At 43.3% G+C, this 8,867-nt stretch overlaps 1 long non-coding RNA gene across 2 annotated transcripts; it reads left to right on the top strand.

Annotated features, from left to right (window-relative positions):
- The first annotated feature begins 1,275 nt into the window (after positions 1-1,275).
- Positions 1,276-2,732, top strand: LOC133386793 (uncharacterized). 2 transcript variants are annotated; one of them, XR_009763294.1, is made up of 3 exons: positions 1,276-1,320; positions 2,246-2,295; positions 2,609-2,732. It is a non-coding gene; the product is annotated as an uncharacterized LOC133386793 (long non-coding RNA). The 2 variants fall into 2 exon arrangements; XR_009763295.1 differs by having other exon boundaries at positions 1,282-1,360.
- Positions 2,733-8,867: the final 6,135 nt, after the last annotated feature.

The raw sequence follows: 8,867 nt of genomic DNA, 5'->3' as shown, positions 1-8,867 counted from the left end.
ACACCTGCAATTAGCCCAAAGAACAGAAACAAGACATGTGCTGTGCTGATCTTGTTTTAGCACAGAGGAAGCAACAATATTAACACAGTTGATATAATTCAGATAGTCACTTTAAATATGTTTGATTTACTTTGCAATTTCAGTGAAGTTTCCTATAGTAAATCATTTTCTTTTGCTTCTGTTTCTGTGAATATGTGAAGTACAGCAACACTTTGCAACACTGTAAATTTCCAGAAACAATTGTGGAACAATGGCACTGACTATTCTGCACAATAGTTTCCAATGGACATGAGGAGTGTCTCAGTTTGCACAAGATAAAACAGTGGGAGGTGAAATATATTCTAGCAAAATTCTAGGTATGCTCTATGTTTTTAATTGACCATGCTCACCTTTCCTTCAGTGGAGTAGTTTAAGCATAGCAGGCTGAAATCATACATCTTGAGCAGGCCAAGTTTGTTTTTTCCAACAGCTAAAGTCATTGCTTACGTAGCAACATATTGTAATCAGTCTAATTTTATATCAAACTGCAGTTTCAGACTCAACTGTTAATGCACCCAAAATTGAAATAGAGCATAACCTCCAGTTTTAAACAGAAAAGGTGGCTTCACCATCATATGACATTGACCAATAAAAGGCTTTGAAATTAATAAAAATAAATTGGACACAGATTCTAGGATGAATAATGAGAGAAATATAATTTTCTAGGATAGATTCTCTGTAGAAACAGTAGTAGCACAGAAAAGAAGCAAAGTAAGAAGAACACCAACAAACATAAAAGTGTAATTCTCCATCTTTGGAGATGACAGGTGTTGCCACCACTCACCATATGCTCAGAGACACATGTTAGCAAATTCTTCCAAGCTACACAGGAAGTAGATTGGACTGTGAAAGACAAACCCAAATGGTGCTTGCATTTTTACAAATTTGTAGGACAGTACAATATCTCAAAGAGGAGGCCAGGTCTCCTGCTCCCCTGGTGCATTCACTATAGCTGCCCAATTTCCCTGCTTTTTAAAGTTTGATAGAAATATCTGTTGGCTATAGGTACATTCTTAAACCGCAAAGTTTATTACCTATTAGTGAATATATACAATGACGGTCCTGCCCATTTGGTAGGGGCGGGTTTGCCTACACCCTATTTCTAGGAAGGCCCAGGAAGGTTCCAGAAATTGTGTAAGAGGTCAGGTGGGGTATCTTGACCAATGGTGTAAGGGTTTTGAGCGGCTATATATAGCCTGCTCCGCTTTAAGAGCGCGCCTCTTTTGCCTTGCAGCACGTTAAGAAAAGGCTCCTTGGGTCTCCTGCTGCTGACCGTCTTTGGTGAATTTTCCTTGTAGAGGTTTCCTGCTTTCTACTGCCGGTACCCTCGTGCCTTGTTTAACTTTGCTTTCTCATCAGCTGAGAGGCGGGTGTGGGGCTTGCCTATTGGCGTTAGTGCCTCGTCTTACCTACTTCCTGGGCGTTCTTTCTGTTTGTTGCAGCCTTCCTCTTTTCCCCGCGGTGCGTCAGCTGGGCAGCGGTGTTTGACCGGCTGCCTCAGCTTGCCGGCTGGCTCTGGCGCTGCGGCGCTGAGCCTGCACGTGGCTGCTTCCTGGAGTTCTCCCTCATCGCCTTCCTTTTGTTGGGCCCCCCTTTTCCCGCGCGTCAGCTGTGCAGCGGTTGCAGTGTTGCTTGCTAGCTCTGCTGCTGCTGCGCTGAGCCTGCACGTGGCTTTCTATAGGACTTCTCACACTTTGCCTTCTGTTGTTGGCCCCTTTCTGTTTGTCAGCTCTTCCTGGAGCTGGCTGTTTGCAGGTGCGTTCCAGCGCCAATCCCACCCCATTTATTTCAGGGGCCTTCCTTGCACCCTATTGGGGCCTTGCTAGAGTGGGTTTTAAGCAAGTGCTTTGCACAAGCAACCCCCCTTTTGTGGATGGTAACCTTCATTAACCCCCCCCTCCATTCAGCCTGCTACATAATTCTTCCACCCCTTTTTGGATTGTGGGGAGTTGGGTTGTTTACCCCTCCCCTTAGCCCCCTCTCTCGTTCCTTTTGCCTCTTTCATGGGGGAGGTGAGAGTTGCTCACAAGGGTGGGGGGGTGTCTGCTTGTTTTGTCTTATTAATTAATTATATATAATATTATTTTATTACTAAATATATAAATAAATAGATACTTACATGAATTAATTTTCAGATATTTCTAGATATATATGATTTTATTATTATTAAATAAATAAATACATGAATTCATTTTAATATTTATAGATATGTATTTAGATTCCCCCCGTTCCTTTTGCTTTTTTCGCGTAGGAGGGGTGAGTAGCTTGGAAGGGGGGGTGTCTGCTTGTTTTGATTTCTTAAATTCTTTATTATATATGGAATGATTTTATCATTATTATATGAATAAATACTTTGATAATATATAAATTAATTTTAAAATCTTTATAGATATATGGATAATCATATATAGATATATGAAGCTTATTCTGTCGGGTAGCATTGTGGATGTAGGTTTTAGATTGATCTTTGTTGTTGCTTATCCCCATATCATTTATTTTATATACTTAGTTCTGTTTGTATTCCTGCATGCATGTTTTGTATTTTAAAATGATGTTCTCGATCATGTAGCTTCATAATTTGTTGCATTTCTTATGCATGGAGGAAAAGTATAGATGCTTCTACAATAGCGTCTCTAAAGGGCAATAGTTTATTTTAAGGTGAGTATAGAAAAATCCCACATCTCATATTTCTTTTGCGGTTTTTAAAATATGTGAATAGGTGTGATTCCGAGAAAGGTAATCTATGCTATGTAAGCTTATAGGAAATGCTCTGCAGCCAGGTGAACTCATTGTTGTGGCGTTCTGAGCCAAGCAGAAAGGAAATGCCCTACAGCCAGGTAAACTCATAGTTGTGGCTTTCTGGGAGCCAATATGTTTAAGGTTAATATATATCTTTCCTGTTGTTTTAAATGCTCTGTTTTATCCCTGAAATATCTAAAATGAAACATTATGCTTAATTTGAGATTGACAGTTTATTGGTCTTTGATTAAAGTGCTCCTATAGCATTAGGTAAATCTTTATTATGACGCTTTTCCACGGAATTTTTAAATCAATTTAACTTTATTCCACAAATATGAATTGTATACTGCTTGTTTCACAAGATACAGGTACCCTCTTCAATCGCATCTATTTCATGGCAGTCTCGTGTACACTGGGCGCTGCTACCAATTTTCTTCAGCGGCCGTTCTTTCTTCAAAGAACAGAGGACTTCCTCCTGTAGCCTGAACTGCAGGTAAGTTTTGATACAGGCTGTAGTTGATAATTTGGTGTCAATTCAGGAGCTTGGGCGTGCCAAATAATGGCTGGCTGCCTTTAGGTTCCTGGGGGCTCACTATAGAATTTATTTTCTTGGATTATCTTCCTACAGTGCCAGCGGTACATATGTGGCCTTCTGCCCTTCAGATCTGCATGATACGTTCAGTGCAGCACTTGGCTATGGTTATGGGGTAAATCCCCAGACCCTCAACGCTATTTGAGCTATGCGCTTTGTGCATGCGTTTATTCTGCGAAGTATAATACAATATCTATTCATCACTTGGTATGTCTGGGTTTACGTGCAGTCAGGAACCCATTTTATGAATATCATAAAGGGGTTGGTTACATTTCACTCTAATGCCACCTGATCTTATGAGGCCATTCCCCCCCCCCAATGAACGAATGATGTACACCTTGTTGCAGTTTATTATCTACTAAAGAGGGCAGGACGTTACCATTGGGAATATATCTTGCCTCCTTTCTGCCTTTGTCATTAATTTTCTGGCCAAGTGTATTAGGGAACCCATTTCATGAAAACCAAAGGGTGTTAGTTGCATTCCACCCTGAGACCGCCTGGTCCTATGTGGCCATTTGCCCCGGATGTGCTATCGATACTCCTGCCTTCGATGATTCTTAGTTTCCCCCCCCCTTACAGGACAGTTGTCCTGGGCGGTGGCCTTAATAATATTTTCAGTGAGCCTTTTGCCCTGGAAAAAATAGCTTTCTGGGCAAGTCATTGTAAAATTTGAGCCCTGCGCTTATATTGCCGTGCTGTTTTTTTTTTTAGCGCATATGCTTAATATGGACCAGTGGGCTAGTGACTGAGTGGTCACTCAGTCTCTGGTTTCCCTCGGATAGAGCTTTTTCTCTGTTAGGCCAGTGGGCCAGTACTATCTTTTCATATTCATTAATGGCTACGTATTGATTTAATTTTGATTATTGCTATGTTGTTCGTATGGCCATTATGTTTAGAGGTTGCATTTCTTTCATACAGGAGCGGCTGCGACAACTGCCCTAGCGGGCATGCATTCTGGAAGTATTCTGATATTTATTCTATATTCAAAAGGGCAAAATTAATTCTGTCATAATTATCGCTTGACACTCTCTGCGCTGGTCTTTAATCCAAGGCAAGAGGAATGCAGGATCATTTTGTAGATTTAGGGTCAGAAAGGTCCTTGAGGGTTGGTTGTGTTCCGCTCCCAAGGCCACTGACCGGAGGAGGCTAATCACACCCGATGTCCTCCTTCAGATCCTGCCTTTATTTAGGTCAATGTGCTCATCTCTGTATGAGTCGCACCTGTTTGCCGCAGTAACTCTGACGATGTTCTATGGTGCTTTTCGCCCTAGTGAAGTATTGGTTTCCTCAAAGCGCGATGTGTCCTGTAATGTGTCCTTATGCTGGCGATTGCACGTTAGGTGCAGATTTAATGAGGTTTTCCTTAAATGTCTTTAAGACTGATCAATGGGGCCGTGGCAGTTCTGTATCTTTATTTAGTTGCCAGGTACCTGAATTATGCCCAGTTTCCGCTATGCGGCAATTTGTGTGTGTGTGTGTGTGTTTCAGGCCAGCGGGCCAGCGTTATCTCTTATACATGCAGATAGTTCTGCCCTGACTCAGTTTCAATTTTGGGCCGTTGTTCGGCGGGCCTTGTTGGCCAGTGGTTGTGATGCTGGATTCTTTGGGCTGCATTCCTTTCACATTGGAGTAGCTACGGCCGCTGCCCGCGTGGGCATGAGCATCGACGACGTCCAGACGATTGGCAGGTGGCGTTCTTCAGCTATAACTTCTGCCCTTGCTCCCAGCTCTCAGAGGGCATACCAGCATGCCTTGGGAACGTTCAGGCGTTCCATGCCAGTAGTGCTTTGCCTCCTGTATGGCCTATCCCTGTTTCACATTTGCTGCAGTTTAAGTTACATCTGAAAGGGCAATCTCATTCTGTTTCTACCATCGCCGGACACCTCTCTGTGCTGGCCTTTATTTCCAAGGCAAGAGGATTGCAGGATCATTCTGTAGATTTTAGGGTCACAAAGGTCCTTCAGGGTTGGTCGCGTTCCGCTCACAGGCCCGCTGACCGAAGGAGGCCAATCACGCCCGATGTACTCCTTCAGATCCTGCCTTTATTTAGGTCTCTGTGCTCATCTCAGTATGAGTTGCACCTGTTCGCCGCAGTAACATGACGATGTTCTATGGTGCTTTTCGCCCTAGCGAAGTATTGGCTTCCTCAAAGCGCGATGTGTCCTACCGAGCCTTTTGCTTTGGCGATTGCACGCTAGGTGCAGATATAGTTAGGCTTTCCCTTCGAGTCTCTAAGACTGATCAAAAGGGCTGTGGCAGTATTATTTCATTGAAAGTTTGCCAGGTCCCTGAATTGTGCCCAGTGGCTGCAGTGCGTTTATTTCTGTCAATGAGGCCAGCGGGCCAGCGTTACCTCTTTATACATGCGGATGGTTCTGCCCTGACTCAATTTCAATTTTGGGCCGTTGTTCGGCGGGCCTTGTTGGCCAGTGGTCACGATGCTGGAGTCTATGGGCTGCATTCCTTTTGGATTGGGGCGGCTACAGCCGCCGCCCTCGTGGGCATGAGCGTTCAGGACATTCAGGCGATCGGAAGGTGGCATTCTTCCGCTTTCAAGTCTTATGTCAGGTATTGATTCTGATGTATTGTTTTTTCTTTTCTTAGGAGTGCTGAGCCTTCCTGTGCCTGCGAGGGTCGTCATGTGTGGCCACTCGATTTTATTTTGGGCCCATCGGAGAGCCTTCTCTACGCTTGCTGGGACACAGCTGCAGCTTTCTGCTAGAGCAACGGTTGGCTGGGAGACTCAGAGGGGCATGCTTTGGGATGCGCTCATGCCTTTGGTGTGTCGCCTTATGGCATCGCTTAACCGGCCACATGTGTTGGTGGTTCATTTAGGGGAAAGCGACTTGGTGCAGCAGCCGGGTATGGATCTGCTGCTTAGGATCACCCGGGATTTTAATGCTCTTATCCAGTCATACCCGGACCTTGTTATAGTGTGGCCTGACATGCTGGTGCGATGTGTTTGGAGGGGTGCACTGCACCCCAACAGGATTGACAGATCCAGAAAGTGGGTGAATAGGAAAGTTAGGAGTTTAGTTTTGTCATTGGGTGGGGCATTTATTCCACATGATAGGATCCGTTTTCATGCTCCATATCTGTTTCGAGATGATGGTGTCCATCTTTCGGATATTGGGTGTGATTTGCTATTGGAGGATTATAGGTTGGGTTTGGGGGCTTTGTTTTCTTTGGGTTGAGGGGACCAAGCATCAGCTGATCCCCTCTTGTGGCATTGGATTCGGGCAGGTGAGGTAATTGGGGTTAAAAATGGAGGTGGATGAGGCATTTGGGTAAAGGGCACTACCTGGTGAAACATCAAGGCGTAATGCCTGGTGTGGATCCGGGGGGTGTCCACGTGGGACCGGCTTGCGCATCATGGTGAACGCCTGTACGGTGGGGCCAGGATGCGGAGGTTGGAACCACAAACCTGACTCCGATTGCAAGGAGGGAGAAGTTTTCCCACATCCTTGTCTGGGGAGTTGCACTACGATGTGACTGACTTGCCTCCTGGTTTGGAGGGTCTAGACCCTCATAGATAGGTTGAGCCTCACCTGCCCCAAGGATTTGAGATTATTAATTGGCAGATTGGAATTTGATTGATTATGTGTTATATTTTAATAAATATAACATTTCAACCATACATGTGTCACGAGTCTTCCTTGGTGTGTTGGCAATGTTAGTAGAAAATAGTGTATCAGTAATGGGTCTGGTGTTGCACATGCTACAGTAAGCAAATCATCAAAAAGAGCTATGTTTAAATGTTCAAGAGAAATGGGTGCACATTCTTACAAATAAATTGCACCGAATTCAATGGGATTACTTCCAAGTAATCATGGCTAGGATTCGCTGGAACGCTTCTGTGTTGCAAAGTTAAGCATCCAACTTGCTGTCTAGATGCATACTGTCAGGATTAGGTCCCACTAAGAACTGTGGCCATCTGTCTGAGTGGCTGCAGCTAGAGGGGACACTGCAAACCAGCAAGCTTTGTCTTAGTGCTTGAAAAAGGAGAATAAAAGCAAGACTTGTTGGGATTGTGCTGATGCTGATTTTGGTGGGGGAGACTCCAAGAGGGGTTGTCATAGTGTATGTGGACTTGCAAAAGTGTTTTGACCAAAGTGCCTCTCCAAAGTCCCTTGAGTGAGCTTAGTAGTCACGGAGTACAAGGAGAAGTCCTCTTGTGGGTCCGTAACTAGTTAAATAGCACGAAGCAGAGAGTATGAATAAATGGAGAGTTCTCCCAGTGGAAGGATTTAGAATGTGGAATCCCCCAAGGACTGGTATTGGGACCTGTGCTTTTTAATTTTTAAAATGATCTAGAGTTAGGGGTGAGCAGTGAGGTGTCCAGGTATGCTGGTGATATCAAATTGTTCAAGGTTGTTAAAACAAAAAAGGATTGTTAAGAGCTCCAAAAGGATATCTCCAAACTGGGTGAATGGGTGATAAAATGACAAATATAATTCAAGGTAAAGAAGCATAAAGTGATGCATCTTGGGGCAAAAAAAACTTAATTTAACTCTTATTTTCTGAACTTGTAAAACCATGGAAAGAAATGTGAAAAAACAAAGCCAGAGCCCTTTGAAAACCTTCTTCTGAAATGCTGGTAATATATTTTTTGATATGCAACTAATTTGAAAACATGAACTGAGCAATTCTGCAGACCTCACTTCAAAGTTCATTCCCCTATGAAATATTAACTCTGGTGGCTTTGAAGTATACAGTTCCCCCTGAGACTTTTCTATTTTAAGATGTTCAGAAGCCTACTAAATTAAAATGACAACTTTTTCACGTAAAATTTTCATGATCCAGTAGCTTTCATTACCATATTGTGGCCTGCGACAATAGAATACTACATTCTTTTACAATGCACTATTCAGCTAGGATTAGAGGGTGGATGCATTAGTCTATTTCCAGTCCATGTCAGTTTCACATGTATTCATTCATAAGTGTGCTGTTCTGTTTCCACACTAATTTGTGTGGTTTTTTTAAGGGAAGCTGTTCAAAAATTCTTATTTAGTTTTTAAATATCACCACCAACTTTGATGGCCTTATAAGGGGACTAGACAAATTCATGAAAGATAAGGCTATCAATGACTTCTAGTTATGATGGCCATATTACCTCCAGTATTAAGAGAATGGTGTATTTCTGAATACTTGTTGCTAGGGATCACCAGTGGGAAGACTGCTATTGCGTTTATGTCCTGCTTGTGGGCTTACCATAACTATCCGGTTGGCCACTGTGAGAACAGAAGACTGGAGTAGATAAACCTCTGGTGTGATCCATCATTGATCTTCTGATGTTCTTAGGCAATGTAGTGCTGTGAGATTCAGTGACTATGAAAGTCTGTTCTTGTCTTAGAACATTCCTTACTCAGAAAATCCACCCCCATGACTCTCAGCCGCTGGAGGCTAGAGATGATAATTTATGTGGAGTGATATTTGTTCAGATTGAGAGAAAAAAATCAGATTGGTGTTTCTACACTGCTCAGGCTGATGTGGAATT

This window comes from Rhineura floridana, chromosome 6, assembly GCF_030035675.1.
Source record: "Rhineura floridana isolate rRhiFlo1 chromosome 6, rRhiFlo1.hap2, whole genome shotgun sequence".
In the NCBI taxonomy this organism is placed as follows: Eukaryota; Metazoa; Chordata; class Lepidosauria; order Squamata; family Rhineuridae; genus Rhineura; species Rhineura floridana.
Note: the sequence above shows the minus strand (reverse complement) of the source record. Positions and strands in the feature narration are given on the sequence as shown.